General features: G+C 41.3%; 2 long non-coding RNA genes across 5 annotated transcripts in view; one reads left to right on the forward strand and one right to left on the reverse strand.

Annotated features, from left to right (window-relative positions):
• Positions 1-6,784, forward strand: part of LOC134351867 (uncharacterized) — a 31,777-nt gene extending 24,993 nt beyond the window's left edge. The window contains exons 4-5 of one of the 2 annotated variants that reach the window (XR_010019287.1): positions 3,304-3,476; positions 5,868-6,784. This is a non-coding gene — a long non-coding RNA (uncharacterized LOC134351867). Of the gene's footprint in view, positions 1-3,303 lie in introns of both variants that reach the window. The other variant, XR_010019286.1, reaches the window with a different exon arrangement.
• LOC134351866 (uncharacterized) overlaps positions 1-18,070 on the reverse strand; it is a 63,987-nt gene that overhangs the window by 24,001 nt on the left and 21,916 nt on the right. The gene's annotated exons all lie outside the window — the stretch shown is intronic.

The following is an 18,070-nucleotide window of genomic DNA, read 5'->3' on the forward strand; positions in this document are numbered from 1 at the left end:
CTACCCTGAGAACGGTGAAGGCCAGATTCTTCAGATATTTTATGGAAGTGATCGATAAATGTTTTGAAAGATTGAGAAATTGAGGGTTATGGGGAATTGGCACAGAAGAGGTGATAAGGGCAGCGTAGATCAGCTATGATCATATTAAATAGTGGGGCAGGGTTGAGAGACCTGGTCATGTGATGCTGCTCCTGTCTTCTTATGTTCTTGTGTTCCTGAAAAGGAAGTTGGGTTTGTGTCCTTTTTTATCCATTTTTGAGATGTGAGCATCGCTGGCAAATCCAGCATTTTTGTCTATCCCTAATCACCACTGAGAAATTGATGTTGAACCTCTTTCTTGAATCACTCTGAAGTTATTCACACAGATCTGCTGAGGAGGGAATTCCAGGATTTAGACCCAGTGACAATGAAAAAAAAACAATATATGCCAATGTGTTATCTGGAGAGGTGCCTACAGCTGTTGTATCCATTCACTTGGTACTTCTGTCCTTGGTGACTGGGTCACAGGTTTGGGAGGTGCAACCAGAGTAGCCTGGGTAAACAACTGCAGGGCGTTTTGAAGATGGTCCACACTACAGACACTGTGCTGGAGAGAATGAATGTTTAGGATAGTAGATGGAGTAACAATCAGGCCAACCAGAACTAACATTGCTAAGTAACAAAATTTAACAAATTAGCAAATTCCAGTGATTAAAGATATATAAAAAGATTTAAGATATAAATAAAGAACAGGACACAGAATGATATCACGTGTGCATTTTTCTAGATTTCCAGCATTTACAGAATGTGTGTTTATGATTCCCTCTCGAGTGCCTTGTTGGATATGCATTTCAACAAAGAAAAAACAAAAACAGGCACGTCCAAGTGTGATTCAGGAAGTGCTGGCATTTGCTTTCAGAAACTACTAAAATATAGCCTATCAACACCAAAAATATTAATGTGAAAATAATATTAATCCTGCAGACCAAGAAATTTAAACTGAGGTGAGTTAAGATTGTGGATGAATGCTGCCCTCTAGTGTTGATAAAGGACCTAGGGAAGACTAACACCTAGGGTTAGTTCCTCTTGTTCAGTGGTTAATTCCTCTTGTTCAGTGGTTTGAAACTTCAGCAGAGTGCAGAAACTGCAATATTTGGTATAGAGAGGATATTGGTTAATTTAGTCTGAGCACTATGAACAGTCATGAAATTTGAACGCTATAAATTCAGCTGACACTTCAGTGCAGTACTTATGGAACCCTACACTACTAGAAGACCAAAGCTGTATTGCCTAGCACCCTTGGCAGACGTTATTCCAGTCAGTATCAGTAATAAAGATTATCTGATCACATCCAGGCTATAGCTTATGGGAGATTGCTATATACAAGTTGTCAACATGTCACATTACAACAAAGACATCCCTCTACTGGAAACAAGGTGCCTTGGAACAGTATGAAGCAATGGAGGGTCTTATTTCCCTTCTTACAATTGACCCATCTTCTCATTTAAGATTTGTTTGTTGTGGAATGGCTAACAGGACAGCCATGTTCTGCACAGAGGAGATTAAAATATTACCAGAGCAACACTGGGAATGAGAGAATGAGAGAATGAGGCCAGAACTATTAACTTCACTTCACATTGAAATAACCGACTGCTGCACTTTCCCAACAGACAGCGAACTGGTCTGTTTGGATATTGCAGCTGAATTCTTCAAGACCACACTGAACATATTCCAGGGCATTAAAATCCAGTAATTAAGTACCAGTTGGAGGGTGCTGATAGATTTAATTTCTTTGATCAGTCACTTGTTCCATCTGTTGCCTGGTTGAGAGACATCTGCTGAATACTGGGAGAAAGTCTCTCTCTGGATTATATTCCAACTGCAGGTGAACTTCACTGTTGTGTGACTGAATGAAAAGGACTTGTCTGAAGGTGTCACCGTTTGCCTCTCACCAACAAACAGTTCAGAACTGTTGGTTCTGAAAAGGGAAATTTGCTGCCGAACGGGCTTGGAATCACATGGATTTGTCACCACGTCCATGACTATCGAGAAAGGAAGTTTTGTTAAAAACAGACCCTAATATGCCCAGTTTGGCTGGACTTCTCAGTTAGTCCAACTCACTCACACATTTTCTCCTCTAAGTCATTTATCCAATTCCGTTTAGAATGTCAGATTGAATTTCCGTGAGGACTAGTCCCACCAGGATAGGCCAGTCTGACAGAAAGCAAGGTGTGCCAGACACTGTTGTTCTTGTGTTAGGTCTTTATTGACAATAAACTGACCAGCACTTTAGTGCAAGGAGCAGGTTTTTGGTGCCCAGTTAAATGGCAGGGGGAAGGAATACACAGTCCAGGTGAAAGGTCTCCACTGGAAACATTAACTGTCTATTTCCCCCCATGGAAGCTGAGTTCCTCTAGCTTTTGTTTGTTGCTCTAAGGTGTAACGCAGGGTAACATTCATTTATACAATGCTTTATCCTTATGTTATCCCAACATACTTTCTGGTCAATGAGTTTAGATACATCAAGGGTTATAGCACTAAACTGACAACTGTGCAGTTGACTGGTTGAGAAAATCAATATAAAGTGATTAATATGATTATTGATTGCAATCATAAAATACAAAAGGTGAACCTCTCTGAAACACTAGTATTGCTACTCATCTACTGAACACTGCACTGTAGGAAGAGGAAAAATATCTTGGGGAAGATGTAGACCGGGGTCGGCAACCTTTTTGCCTCTGTGGGCCGGGTTGCGTATTAATGAGCGGACGGTGGGCCAGATAAATGCCATAAAAAACTTGAAATATGGGAATTATCCATTTAAATACATCTGGTTATGTTTTGCCTCAAATTAATGAATAACACATGCTAAAAAATCATTTGTGCTTAACCAAGGATGCCAATCAAAGAACTCAGTTTAGTTGCAATTTATTTCAATCAAGGCATCTTTTGAATCTATTAAAAGGGCACAAAGAATCTTTAAACATAAAACGTATGAACATGATGCATTGAATGGTGGTAAATTAAGTATAATAACAAAGAAAATTTTAATGCAAACAGTTGATAAATCAATGTGAAAGCTGATGCTGATTGTTGCTTGCAAGCTTCTCAATATTGGGTGTCAGACTTGTTGATGCCAAAAGCAAGACATTATCCAGATGGGCATCAGTCAATCTTGTTCTCAAATGGTTCTTGGTGTGATTCATTTTTGAACATAATTGTTCACACAGATAAGTGCTGCCAAACAATGATGCCATCTTTTTTGCATGGTCCACTAAGTTGGGGTCTCATAATGTCGCCTGATATTTGCCACCTTTTTCACAGCCACATTTTCTAGGCAAATGAGACAAACTGGTTTCCCAGCTTGCTCCATGAAGAAGTAATCATTGATGTGGAAGAAGTCCAAGTGTCTTGGAAATTTCAGAACTCAGTGTCTACCTTCCTGCGTTTTGCATTCATTGCCATTGGAATTTTTTTCTTCAATTTTATTTCGAAACGTGAGTTATTCAACAAGTATCGTAGCACATGTAAATATCTGGATATTTAGCGTGGATTTCTTGTTAAAACACAGTGATGCTGTTTCTGTTTACAAATTTGAATGACCCCATCTGAAAACCCGCGCGTGCACGGAGAGTATCTGATACATATTAATAAGGTAGTCTATCTTCCCGTCATTCGTATATACCAGTGTTTGGTTTGGAAGAAAATGGAACCTGGGGCCAGTGTAACAAAACACCATGCATGTCCATCAGTGTGGTGGCGTGAAACACTCAGAATAAGGAAAAATCACTCGCGGGCTGGATAAGCATAGTATCTCAATATTTGCTCACAGGCTGGTGAAAATACCTTCGCAGGACGGATCTGGCCCGCGGGCCGTAGGTTGCCTACCCTTGGTGTAGACATTTAAAATAGTAATGTGGCAAAAGTATAGTATATTAGCTATGAATGTGCCAGAAAAGCAGGGATGGTTCCCCTGAGAACTGTAAAGTCGAGAGATGATTTGGTATAATACAAAACTATGAAGGCTCCATTCATGTGAATGAAGAGAAACTATATCTATGAGTAAATGGATCAAGAGCATAGTTTCAACACATAGTTTTAAGCAAAGCTCAGGGGTAAGTGGAAAGACACATTATGATTTAAAATTAGCTGCCTGAAAGAATGGCGGGAGAATTCAAATGTGACTTTCAAAGGATAAACAGACAAGATATTTGAGGGAGAAAAAGTTTGCAGAGCTGTGAAGCGGGGTGAGCATTGTGACTGCATTTCTTGGGCTAAATGAGGATAAGAATAGGATGATTTGGCTGGTGAATATGTGGTTGAGGAATTGGTGCAGTGGGCAGGGTTTCAGATTTCTGGATCGTTGGGATCTCATCTGGGGAAGGTATGCTATTTACAGAAAGGACAGGTAACACCTGAATTTCAGGGGACCAATATCCTTGTGGGCAGGTTTACTAGAGCTGTTGGAGAGAGTTTAAACTAATTTGCAGAGGAATGTGAACTGGAGTGATACGGCAGAGGATGGGGCATTTGGTATACAAGTAGATGCAGTGTATAGTGAGGCTGTGAGATAGGATAGGCAGTTGATAGGAAAATTGCAGTCAGTGGGATGAGTTGAAGTGTATCTTTAAACTAATTAGTGGGGTGGTTCAATGGTTTGGAAATTGAGGCTAAAGTAAAAAGGAAGGAGAATGCAGGAGAGATTATGAAAGTCTCCAGAATAAATTTAAAAACAGAAACTTTAGAAATGCATTAGAATTTAACTCCCAGTAACATGGGATAAAATTGAAAAGGGTGATAAATACAGGACTGAAGGTCTTATATTTGAATCCATGCAGAATTTGGAATAAGGTAGACGATCTTGTAGCACAGTTAGAGATTGGCAGTTATGACATTCTGGGCATCACCCTAGGTCATGGCTGAGGGAAGATCACAGTTGGGAACTGAAAATCCAAGGATACGCCTTGTGTCAAAAAGACAGGCAGGTAGGCAGAGAGGGTGGGATGGCGCTGTTGGTAAAAAATGAAATCAAAGACTGAGAAAGAGGTGTCTTAGGATCGTAAGATGTAAAACCCTTGTGGATAGAGTTAAGAAACTGCAACGGTAAAAAGACCCAGATGGAGTTACGTACAGGCCTCTGCAGCTAGGATACAAATCACAATAGGAGATAGAAAAGCAACGTAAAAAATTCGATGGTACAATAGTCATGGAGGATTTCAACATGTGAGTAAATTGGGAAAATTAGGCTAGTGCTGGATCCCAAGAGTGGAAATTTGTAGAATGCCTACGAGATGGCTTTTTGGACCAGGCTGAGCACACTAGAAAAAGGCAATTCTGGAGTGGGTGTTGTGTAGTGAACCAGATTTAATTAGGGAGTTTTAAGGTGAAGGAACCCTTATGAGGGGGGTCATCATAATATGAAAGAATTCACCCTGCAGTTTGAGAGGGAGAAGCTAAAATCAGATGTGGAATAAAGGGAAAGACGGAGCATGAAGCAGGAGCTGGCCAAAGTTGACTGGAAGAGAACATGAGCAGAAATGATGGCAGGACAGCAATGGCTGGAGTTTCTGGTAGTAATTCGGAAGGCACAAGAGAGATTCTGCTAAAGAAAAAGAAATATTCTAAACGGAGGATGAAGCAACCGTGCCTGAGAAGTCAAAGACAGCATGAAAGCAAAAGAGAGGACATATAATATTGCAAGAGAAGCTAGAGAATTAGGAAGTTTTTAAAAACCAAAAGGCAGCATCTAAAAAAATTAAAGGGTATGCGGAGCGTTTGATGGTTCTAGACATGTACTCGCTGGAATTTAGAAGAATTTTGAAGTTTCAAGTAAAATTATTATCAAAGAATGTACAATTTATACAACCTTGAGATTTGTTTACTTACAGGCAGCCACCAAGCAAGAAACCCGAAAGACTCAATTAAAAAAAAGACCAACCCCTGATGTGCAGAGAAAGGGGGGAGAAAAAACACAAATCATGGAAACAATAGAAAGAGTGACAACATTCCAAATCAAAATGAGTCCTTAGATCCAAACCTCAGACTAGTTCCAAAGCCTTAGTATCAATCCAGCATATTAGCGGACACAGAGCACAACAGATGGGGACAGTCGTCATAGCCTCAGTGCCATGGAGAGAGGAGTGAACATTGTGGGAGAACAAGTGAAATCAGCACTCTATCTTTCCAGTATATCTGGGCTGGTATTTAAATTGTCCGAACAGCGTACTGTACCTTGCACTAGGATCCAGGCACTGCTGCAGCAAAAGGCTTCTGGTCCTAGCAGACGCTGCCCAGAGACTTGATCCGGGCCCAGATTTCACCACCCAGCCCAAAGCTGATCTCACTTTCTCCAAATCAGCTTGGCGCCCAGAGCAATCCAACCTCAGACCCAGGCCACACCTCAGCTTCTCCTCTCCACATGGGTCACTCCATCTGTGTCGATTCTGCAACATAGCAGCATGGCTCATTCCTCAAATTCACTTGACCTTCGTTGTTTGCAGTGGTAATTTACTACAGAAATGGTGTTATTAGCGATGTTGTTAGTCAAATTTCTTGCCTTTTGAACTACCGCTGCCTTCTGCACGGGTTCAGTAGTCCCTTCTTAAACAGGAAAAATTAAAGAATTGAAAGGCCAAGATAGAGTGGATGTGGAGAGAATGTTTGCTATAGTGGGATTGCCTTGGACCAGAAGGCACAGCCTCAGAAAAGAGGGATGTCTTTTTAGAACAGAGATGAAGAGGGATGTTTTTTAGAACAGAGATGAGGAGGAATTTCTTTCACCAAAGGGAGGTGAATCTGTGGAATTCATTACTACAGATGGCTGGGGAGGCCAAGTTATTTGGTATATTTATACTGAAGGTTGATAGGTTCTTGATTAGTAAGGGTGTCAAAGGCTATGGGGAGAATGTAAGAGAATGGGGTTGAGAAACATAATAATGATGGAATGGCGGAGCAGACTCAATGAGCCAAAAGGTCCAATTCTGCTCCAATGTCTTTTATTCTCATGGTCAATTCCTACTATAATGATCCAATGACCATTTTCTCACCAGTAAAGATACAAAACTGTGTTCCATCTGAATAGCCACTCACTGGTTTCCATAATCTATGATGGAAGTTAGACTGTTGTAAACCAAGTCCATTGTGTACTTCAGGGATGAGACTCAAGCTAATTCTTCTTTAACATTAAACACAAGGGTTCTGAAGATGCTGGAAATCCAGAGCAACACGCGCAAAATGCTGGAGGAACTCAGCAGGTCGGACAACATACGGAAATGAATAAATATTTCGGGCCAAGACCCTTCATCAGGACTGGAAAGAAAGGGAGAAGATGCCAGAAGAGTAAGATGAGGGAAGGGGAAGGAGGACAAGCTAGAAGGCAAGACGTGAAGCCAGGTGGGTGGGGGAAGGAGGAATGAAGTAAGGAGCTTATAGGCAATAAGTGGAAAAAGCAAAGGCCTGGAGAAGAAGGAATCTGATAGGAGAGTGCAGTGGTCATAGGAGGAAGGGAATGAGGAGGAGCACCAGGTGGCTGGTGTGGGGACATGGTAAGAGGCCAGAGTAGGGAAATGAAGAAGCGGGAAGGGGGAGGAGATAATTTCCGGAAATTGCAGAATTCGATGTTCATGCCATCAGGTTGGTGGCTACCCAGAGGAATACAAGGTGTTGTTCCTCCAACCTGAGTGGCCTCATCATGATAAAAGAGGAAGCCATGGACCAACATGTCGGAATGAGAAAGAGGATTGGATTTGAAATGGTTGGCCACGAGGAAATTACGCTTTTTGTGGATAGAGCTGAGGTGCTTGACGAAGTGGTTCCCCCATTCTACATCATGTGACGTCAATGTAGAATAGGCCACACCGGGAGCACTGGAAACAATAGATGACCCCAACAGATTCGCAGGTGAAATGTTGCCTCACCTGGAAAGTCTACTTTGGGGCCCTGAATGGAGGTGATGGAGGAGGTGAATAGGCAGGTGTAGCACTTCTGCCACTTGCAGGTATAAGCACCAGGAGGGAGATTAGTAGGGAGGGATGAATGGACAAGGAAATCACAGAGGGTGCAATCCCTGCAAAAGTGGAGTGTGGTGGGGGTGTGGGAGATAAAGATGTGTTTAGTGGTAGGGTCCCCTTGAAGATGGTGGAAGTTGCGGAGAATGATAGATTGGATGTGAAGGCTTATAGAATGGTTGGTGAAGACAAGAGAAACTCTATCCCCGTTAAGGTGGTGGGAAGAGAGGGTGAGCGCAGACATCCAGGAAATGGAGAAGATACAGCTGAGTGCAGCATTAGCGACTGAGGAAGCGAATCCCCATTCATTGAAGAAGGATACCCCTGATGTCCTGGAAAAGAAAGCCTCATCCTCAGCACAGGTGCAGCAGAGACAAAGGAACTGAGAAAATGGATGGTGCTTTTACAGGAGACAGGGTAGGAAGTTGTATAGCTAAGATAGCTGTGGGAATTGGTAGGTCTATAAAACATATCAGTACATGATTTGTCTCCAGTGATGGAGACAGAGAGATCAAAAAAAGGGAGAGAGGTGTCAGAAATGGACCAAATTAATTTAAGGGCAGGGTGGAAGTTGGAGGCAAAGTTGATTAAATTGATAAGCTCAACATAGGTGCAAGAAGCAGCATCAATGCAGTTGTGAATGTAGTTGGGGAGCATTACCAGGGAAGGCTTGGAACATGGACTGTTCCACATAGCCAATGAAAAGGCATGCACGGCTGAGGCCCATGGGTACACCTTGAGTTTGAAGAAAGTGGGAGGAGCTAAAAGAGAAATTGTTGACAGTGAGGACCAGTTCGCCAGATGGATGAAGGTGGTGGTAGTGGGGAACTGGTTGGATCTGTTGTCAAGAAAGAAGCAGATAACTTTAAGGCCTTCTTGACAGGTGGTAGAAGTGGTTAGGGAATTGAAAGTTGTTGAGGAGAATGAGAGCATGTGAAGTATTGTGGATAGAGGTAGGAAAGGACTGGACCAAAGGGATAAAATGTAGTCAAGGTATACGGACACGAGTTCAGTGGGGCAGGAGCTGGCAGAAACTGGCCCACCCAGACAGCTAGGTTTGTAGATCTTAAGTAGGAGGTAGAAATGACCAGTGCAGGGTAAAGTAACTATGAGGTTGGTAGCAGTGTTACTACCAACATCAGAATTTCATGGTTTGTGGACAGTTCGCTCTTACCAACAAATTAATAGAGATTATTCGATGAGCTGGTTGACTCAAATGATATAGAATAAAAAGATCTATTGATTTAAGACTTGGATTTAATGATTGTTTCAATGAGTTTTCTGCACCTCATGCTTTGTCTGTGTGATCAATTACTACGGTGGTAAGAATTGACCAAGAGGAGAGTGAATGCAGGCAACACGTTAGAATCAGTGTTGGTAGGGACAGCAGAGATCAGATGCAGGGAGAAACAGTGCAGCCTCAATCCCAGAGTCAGTAATTTGTTATTAGACATTTTTTATATTGTTTTAACTCATTTGCTTGTATGTTGCCTATTGCTTCTCTATTTTTCTCTTCATTTCAATTCCTTTACTGAATTTATAAATTCCACCTCCATTGATTCCTCCTCCATTCTTACAAAAAATGTCAATTTGTTGCTCTCCTAAGCTCAAGCAAAATATTTCAGCACAATGTGTGTGACACAATATAAAGATGTAAATGAGAACAGTTACCCTCGTAGTCGTAACTATAAATTGGCAAAATGTCTGATTATTGTCACATGTACAAAGGTACAGAAGAAACTTAGTTTTGCCTGCCATCCACACAGATCATTTCATCACATCAGTACATTGAGGTAGTACAAGAGAAAAGCAGGAACAGAATGCAACACATGGTGTGACACTTACAGAGAAATTGCAATACAGGCAGACAATGAGGCTATCGTGAGGCAGATTGTGAGGTCAAGAGTCTATCTGATCATACAAGAGGTCCATTCAATAGAATTATGATAGCAAGATAAATGCTGCCTTGAGTCTGGTAGTACGTGCTTTCAGGCTGCCCAATGGGAGGGAGTGGGAGAAGAATGTCCAAGGTACCGAGGGAAAAATGTGAAAGCACCATGTGATTTTTCTCTACTACATATTCCGTTCAAATTAGTAACTTTAAAGGATGTGTGAAAAAATTATGAAAATAAGTGAATTAGAAACCAAACTTAAAGAACTGCCGTTTAGAAAGAACAGTGACTTTTCAAAGTGACAAAAATAAAATCTGAGTGTACAGTGTGTAAAAGAATGATTGAACAACAGCAATATCAATGTACTTTTCTAAATTTGCTTTGTGGATAAACTACTGGTGTGGCAATTTTCAGAATGACTGCAGAATCTGGAAATAGGAGTACTGCAGCCTGAATTTAAAATGCAACCGAAATTTGCTTTATTCCTCTCCCATTTTCCATTATCCCTGTTTATTTCAAGAGCTACTTTGGGAGTGGTCTGAGGGAGCTCCTATAATGTCAGCCATTACAATCCCCTGTATAACCCCTCCATTAAAATCAGAGACTACTAACAATTTTATTACCAAAAACAAATTGCTGACTGATAACTATTAAGTTTCCACCTCTGTCAGAGCCCTGCTACAAACACGTTTTCAGAAGATTAGTTTAAAACAAGGACTGAATACTGAAATTGTGTCACTTATGTTTACTTATTGTCATTCCTGTGACTAATATACCATACCTTTTGACCATTAGAGTTGCAAACTACAGTTGATATAAATACAATTCCAGTCTATATTCCAGCATCAGAAAGTCAGTTCTGTCACATTACAAACACAGGTAAATGAATTCTCCAACATTCATTGTGCTGTGAATGCAATATTCAGTGTAGAAATAAATAAAGATATTAGAAAACATCCAGTAAAATATTTCTAGGTGTAAAGGAATTCATATTTAGTGTTGATATAAGTGCAGTTATGGCTTAAATGTGAGTTAAGTGTTCAAATTTGTGAAGACCCTAGTTACTGCAAAGGAATATTTCTATTGGCAGCAAAATTGGAACCACAAAATACAGATATAAGGTAATTGGCAAAAGAGCTATAAGTGACAGAAGGAAAAAGGCTTATTACTCGCATTGAGAGATTATGTGTAATTTGGTGCTTGAATGGGTGATGAAAGCAGATTCAGTCATGGCTTTCTACAAGGAATTAGAAAATGTATTCAGCAGAAGCAGATTTGATCATAACATTCTACAGGGAGTTAAATAAGCAATTGAAGGGAAAAGTTGCAGGGAAAGAGCCAGGAAACTGGACTAACACACACAAAATTCTGGAGAAACTCAACAAGTCAGAGAGCATCAATAGAGGGGAATAAACAGTCGACGTTTCAGGCCAAGACTCCCAATGTTGGCCCAAAATATTGACCATTTAGTTCTCTCCAAAGATGCTGCCTGGCCTGCTGAGTTCCTCCAGCATTTTGTGTGTGAGTTGCTTGGATTTTCAGCACCTGCAGATTTTCTTATGTTTACAATATCAAAGTGATACATTAAGGTTCTAAATATGTTAACTTGTGTTCAGCTTAGGCAATTTGTCCAAGTAAATTTCTGTTAAGTTTCCTTTTTTCTTACTGTGTCAGGTTAACTAGCCATTGCGCGTTCTTCATGCCAGATGTTGGAGTCCTGGGAGACCCAGAGTCTCCCAGGGAACTATATCTGCAAGAAGTGCATCCAGCTGCAGCTCCTTGTGTTAGGGAACTGGAGCAGCAGCTGGATGACCTTCAACTTGTACGGGAGAGTGAGGAGATAATTGATCAGAATTACAGGGAAGTAGTCCCCCCCTAAGTTGCAGGAGGCGGGTAGCTGGGTGACTGTCAGGAGAAGGAATGGGAAGGTGAATGGGTAGTTAGCGCAGAGCACCCCTGTGGCCATTCCCCTCAATAATAAGTATACTGTTTTGGATACTGTTGTGGGGAAGACCTCCCAGGGGAATGCCACGGAGACCAGGCTACTGCCACTGAGCATGGGTCCATGTTGCAGAAGAAAAAGAAGGAGAAGAGGGGAACGGTAGTGAGAGGGGACTCAATAGTCAGAGGAACATACAGGAGATTCTGTGAACGTGAATGGGACACCCAGATGGTATGTTATCTCCCAGCAGCCAAGGTCAGGGACATCTCGGATCGTGTCCATAGCACTTTGGAGTGGAAGGGAAAGTAGCCAGATGTTTTGGTACTTATTGTTATCAATGACATAGGAACGAAAAACAAGAAGGTCCTGATGAGAGAATTTAGAGAGCAGAGAGCTAGGCAGAAAGCTGAGAAGCAGGAACTCCAGGGTATTAATTTCTGGACTGCTGCCTGTGCCAAGCACCAGTGAGAGTAAAAACTGTATGATCTGGCAGATTAATGCGTGGCTGAGAAGCTAGTGCAGGGGGCAGGGCTTCAGTTTCTGGATCATTGGGATCTCTTCTGGGGGAGGTATGACCTGTACAAAAGAGACGGGTTGCACCTGGACCTGAGAGGGACCAATATTCTTGGAGGCAGGTTTGTTAGAGCTGTTAGGGAGGGTTTAAACTAAATTGGCAGGGGGATGGGAACTGGAGTGAAGGAACTCAGGATAGGATGGATGATATAAAAGCAAAGATAGTGAGCAGTCAGACTGTCAGTAAGGACAGCAAATGATAGGACAAAATTGCAACCAGCAGAGTGAGTATCAGTGCATTAGGGATGCAGAATTTAAAAGGGTAGCAAATACAATATATCTCAATGCACAGAGTATAAGAAATAAGGTGGATGATCTTATTGCACTTTTATAGACTGTCCGGTATGATGTTGAATCATGAATGGAGGATGGTTGTAGTTGGGAGCTGAATGTCCAAGGTTACACCTTACGTCAGAGGGATTGGAAGGTAGGCAGAGGGGGTGGCGTGGCTCTGCTGGTAAAGAATGGCATCAAATCATTAGAAAGACTTAACGTAGGATCAGAAGATGTTGAATCCTTGTGGGTTGAGTTGGTAAACTGCATAAGTAAAAGGACCCTGATGGCAGTTACATACAGGCCTCCTGACAGTAGCTGGGATGTGGACTACAGATTACAATGAGAAATAGAAAAGGTGTGTCAAAAGCGTAATATTATGATAGTCGTAGAAGATTTTAACATGCAGGTAGATTGGGAAAATTAGGTTGGTAATGGATATCAAGAGAGTCAATTTGTTGAATGCCTATGAGGGCTTTTTAGAGCAGTTTATCGTTGAGCCTACGAGGGAATCAACTGTACTGGATTGGGTGTTATGTAATGAACTGGAGGTGATTAAGGAGCTTAAGGTAAAGGAACCCTTAGGAGACAGTGATCACAATATGATTGAGTTCAACTTGAAATCTGATAGAGAGAAAGTAAAGTCTGACATAGCAGTATTCCAGTGGAGTAAAGGAAATTATAGTGGTATGAGATGAGTTAGCCAAAGTAAATTGGAAGGAGATGCTGGCAAGGATGACAGCGGAGTAACAATGGCTTGAGTTTCTGAGAAAAATGAGGAAGATGCAGGATAGATGTATTCCAAAAACAAAGAAATGCCAAAATATTACAACTGTGGCTGACAAGGGAAGTCAAAGCTAATGTAAAAGCAAAAGAGAGGTTATACAACAAAGCAAAAATTAGTGGGAAGATAGAGGATTGGGAAGTTTTTAAAAACCGACAGAGAGCAACTAAAAAATCATTAGGAGGGAAAAGATGAAATATGAAAACAAGCGAGCAAACAATATCAAAGCTTTTTCAAGTATGTAAAAAATAAAACAGAGATGAGAGTGGATCTGGGACCGCTAGAAAATGAGGCCAGAGAAATAATAACAGGGGACAAGGAAATGGCAGATGAACTAAATGAGTATTTTACAAAAGTCTTCATTGTGAAAGACACCAGCAGTGTGCCATGCGTTGAAGGAAGTTACTATTACAAGGGAGAAGGTGCTCATAAAGCTGAAAGACCTAAAGATACATACGTCACCCAGACCAGACAAACTACACCTAGAGCTTTGAAAGAGGTAGTGGTAGAGATTGTGGAGGCATTAGTAATGATCTTTCAAGAATCATTGGACTCTGGCATGGTTCTGGAGGATTGGAAAATTGCAAATGTCACTCCATTCTTTAAGAAAGGATAGATGCAGCAGAAAGGAAATCAGAGACCGCTGAAATTGCTTCCTCATCTTTCTGGATTCTTGACCGCAGTAGCTCCGCATGACAAAGCTCTGATTTGTTGCCTTGCACCATCTCCCTTAACTGTCCCAGGAATGCACTGCGGTGCTCTGCTGTGATGTAGTAACGCTTGATAGCTCCAGCATTCAGGCTGAACCGTGATGTGCCTCCAGGAGTCTGTGTGTCTTTGTTCACTGTGATTTCAATAACCTGGTGCACAGGGATCTGCCCAAAGGGGTTGTTACTTGACAGCCGCACTGAGAATAGGCCTGTCTTGAAGGCCTCATACACAAAAGGATTCTTCTCTGGGAGGTTCATCATCTGAGCAAAGTAAGGGGACAGGAACCTGGCATAATTCATCTTATCATAGGCAAAGCACCATGGAATCACAGAAAGCTACCACCGCTGCAATGCTATCACATATTTTCTAGCACTAGGGGTGTATACCTTGCCAAGAATCACTATAAGAATTATTCCCTCCAGATGGTACCGGTAGCCCAAATTAGGGGTCCTGGCTCACGGACTACCTGCACCTCCGATGTTTGAACCTTCTCCCCATTTAGATAATAGTCCGCACTATTGTTCCTTTTACCAAAGTGCATCATACATTTTCCAACACTGTATTCCATCTGCCACTTTTATGCCCATTCTTCCAATTTGTCTAAGTCCTGCTGCAATCGCATTGCTTCCTCAGCACTACCTGCCCCCTCCAACTATCTTTGTATCACCCCCAAACTTTGCCACAAAGCCATCAATTCCATTATCCAAATCATTGACAAACAATGTGAAAAGTAGGGTCCCAATACTGACCCCTGAGGAACACCACTAATCATTGGCAGCCAACCAGAAAAGGCTTCCTTTATTCCCACTCACCACCTCCTGCCTGTCAGCCATTTCTCTATCCATGCCAGTATCCTTCCTGTAACACCATAGGATTTTGTCTTATTAAGGCACCTCATGTGTGGCAACTTATCAAATGCCTTCTGAAAATCCAAGTAAAAGACATCCATTGCCTCTCCTTTGTCCACCCTGCTTGTTACTTCCTCGAAGTTTAACAGATTTGTCAGGCAAGATTTCCCTTTACAGAAATGATGCTGACTTTGAATTATTTTATGATTAGTCTTCAAGTACCCTGAAACCTCATCTTTAATAGACTAGCCTATAACTTCCTTTCTTTTGCCTCCCTCCCTTCTTAAAGAGTGGAGTGACATTTGCAATCTTCCAGTCCTCCAGGACCATGCCAGAATCAAGTGATTCTTGAAAGATCATGACCAATGCATCCATTATCTCTTAATCTGCCATTTCTTTGGCCCCTATTGCTACCTCACCAGCATCATTTTCCAGTGACCCAATATCAACTCTCACCTCCCTTTTACTCTTCATGTAACTGAAGAAACTTTTAGTATCCTGATGGAATAGATAGCTTTGTTGCCAAGTTTGCAGATGATACCAAGATTGGTGGAAGGGCAGGTAGTGCTGATGAAACGGGAAGGCTGTAGGAGGACTTAGACAGATTAGGAGAATGGGCAAGAAAGTGGCAAATAAAATACAATGGTGGAAAATGCATGGTCATGAACTTCGGTAGAAGAAATAAATGTGCATGTTGTTTTCTAAACAGAGAGAAAATACAAAAATCTGAGATGTAAAGGGACTTGGGAGTTCTTGTGCAGAACACACTAAAGGTTAACTTGCAGGTTGAGTCAGTGGTGAGGAAGGCAAATGCAATGTTAGCATTAATTTCAAGAGGTCTGGAATATAAGAACAGGGATGTGATCCTGAGGCTTTATAAGGCACTGGTGAGGCTTCATCTTGAGTACTGGGCTCCTTATCTAAAAGATGTGCTGGTGTTGTAAAGGGTTCAGAGGGGTTTCACAAAGATGATGCCAGGAATGAAAGGGTTAACATATGAAGAACATTAGATGGCTTGGAGCCTGTACTCGCTGGAATTTAGAAAGATGAAGGGGAATTTCATTGAAACCTTTTGAATGTTAAAAGGCTCAGACAGAGTAGACGTGGAGGCCAAGTCATTGGGTGTATTTAAGGCTGAGACTGATAGGTTCTTGATTAGCCATGGTATCAAAGATTATGAGGAGAAGGTTGGAGAGTAGGGCTGAAGAGAGGAAAAAAATAACAGCCATGATTGAATGGCAGAACAGACTCAATGGGCCAAATGGCCTAATTCTACTCCTATGTCTTAAGGTCTTAAGGTCTTAAGGTCTTGTTTGCCCAGTTTCAGCACAGTACATAGACTGCACCAGGTTCAAATAAAATCTTCAAATTAAAAAGACTAATTTTTGATTGCAGAGAAAATATTCCTGATTTGTTTAGACTACATGAACTGCACCTTCGTAGGTCAGTAACATTTTAAGTCTGTTCATTTTTATATACCAGATAAAAGTTGCATTTTATATAGTCATGGCACAATAAATATTATGTTATGTGTGCATCATTTAGGGTTGTTTGTCAAGGTATATACAAAACTGTAAACAAGGAGAATCAGACTGCTGTTTTCCACATGTTTTTACAAGAATCAATGCACTAGGAGACTGGTGTGGGACAACCAGAGATGGCCCTATGTCACTTCTTTAAACCAAACAAATTCTGCTTTTTCAAATTATTTTCAGAACTCATAATTACAAAGTAGGCGTGAGTTACACTCCAAGAGAAAATCTGCGGATGCTGGAAATCCAAACAATACACACAAAATACTGGAGGAACTCAGCAAGCCAGGCAGCCTCATATGGACAAAAGTACAGTCAACATCTCGGCCCGAAACGTCAACTGTACTCTTTTCCATAGATGCTGCCTGGCCTGCTGAGTTCCTCCAGCATTTTGTGTGTGTTGCGTGAGTTACACTTCCTCAGTTTTATTCCTTTCATATCTAGAACTTTTCCCTTTATAGAACTGGTGATCTGTGGGCCTGACACACAGTTCAGATAGAATGTTAACAATTCTAAGTACAGGAACATGGAAATTCCTGAAGTATTCTTGGAGAAAGAGGAAGCATTTGGCTGAGATTTCTGCAGGAGTGACCACAAAGGACCTGGAAATTAAAGGGATCTTTTACGTCAGCAAACTGGTTTTAAAGTATGGCTCAGCCATTTGAGTTTGTTCAGTCACTAAGGCAGTACAAATACAGTTTGTTCATCTACTTAAAGTAAAAGTTTAAATTTTGACTGCTAAACGGGTTTACTTCATCTGTGAACAACAGCACAATCTGAAATTTGGAGGATAACCCATTCACAGTCAGACCTTTAGATTCCTCATATTTCAGGATAAGGCCACTACCAAAAGGGCTAACATTTATTGTTTATTTCTAATTAAACTAAAGGTGGTGAGCCACCTTCTCAAATTAATTCAGGCTTTCCGAGGATACTCCTACAATGAACGGAATACTGTACCAGGATTTTCAATGACGATGAATTGCAACGTATTTCCAATTCAGAGTGAAGTGTGATTTGGAGGGGAAACCGCAGATGATGCTGCTTTCATATGTCCACTGCCATTTTTCTGTTTTATAGCATTGTCATTAAGAGGTGCTGGTGTGGTTTTGAGTAACAGCAGTAGATTTTGTTGATGGCTCACATTGCAGCTGTTGTGTGCTAGTGGTGGAGCAAGTGAATACACAGGAACCTTTGTCACAAATAGCATGAAGGCACGCATATCATAGACTATCATGTTCCTGACTTCTTGTTTGCAGGTGGTGGAAAGGCTTTGAAGTGTGAGGAGGTGAGGCACCTGCTGTAGATCAATGCCAAGAGGATGTGTCAGACTCACTTCTATGGCCACAGTGTTCATGTGGCTGGCAAAAATTGATTAATGGAGCACCATTCAAAATCAAGAAATGTTGTTATACCTTTGACTTGTTGGAGTTGATCATTGTCTGACATTTGTAAAATTGAAAAAGAGGAAGTTCCTCAGTTCTGCTCTGTCATTCAATAAGATTATGGCTGATGCATTACATCAACATC

The sequence above is a fragment of the Mobula hypostoma genome, chromosome 9, assembly GCF_963921235.1.
Source record: "Mobula hypostoma chromosome 9, sMobHyp1.1, whole genome shotgun sequence".
Taxonomy (NCBI): Eukaryota; Metazoa; Chordata; class Chondrichthyes; order Myliobatiformes; family Myliobatidae; genus Mobula; species Mobula hypostoma.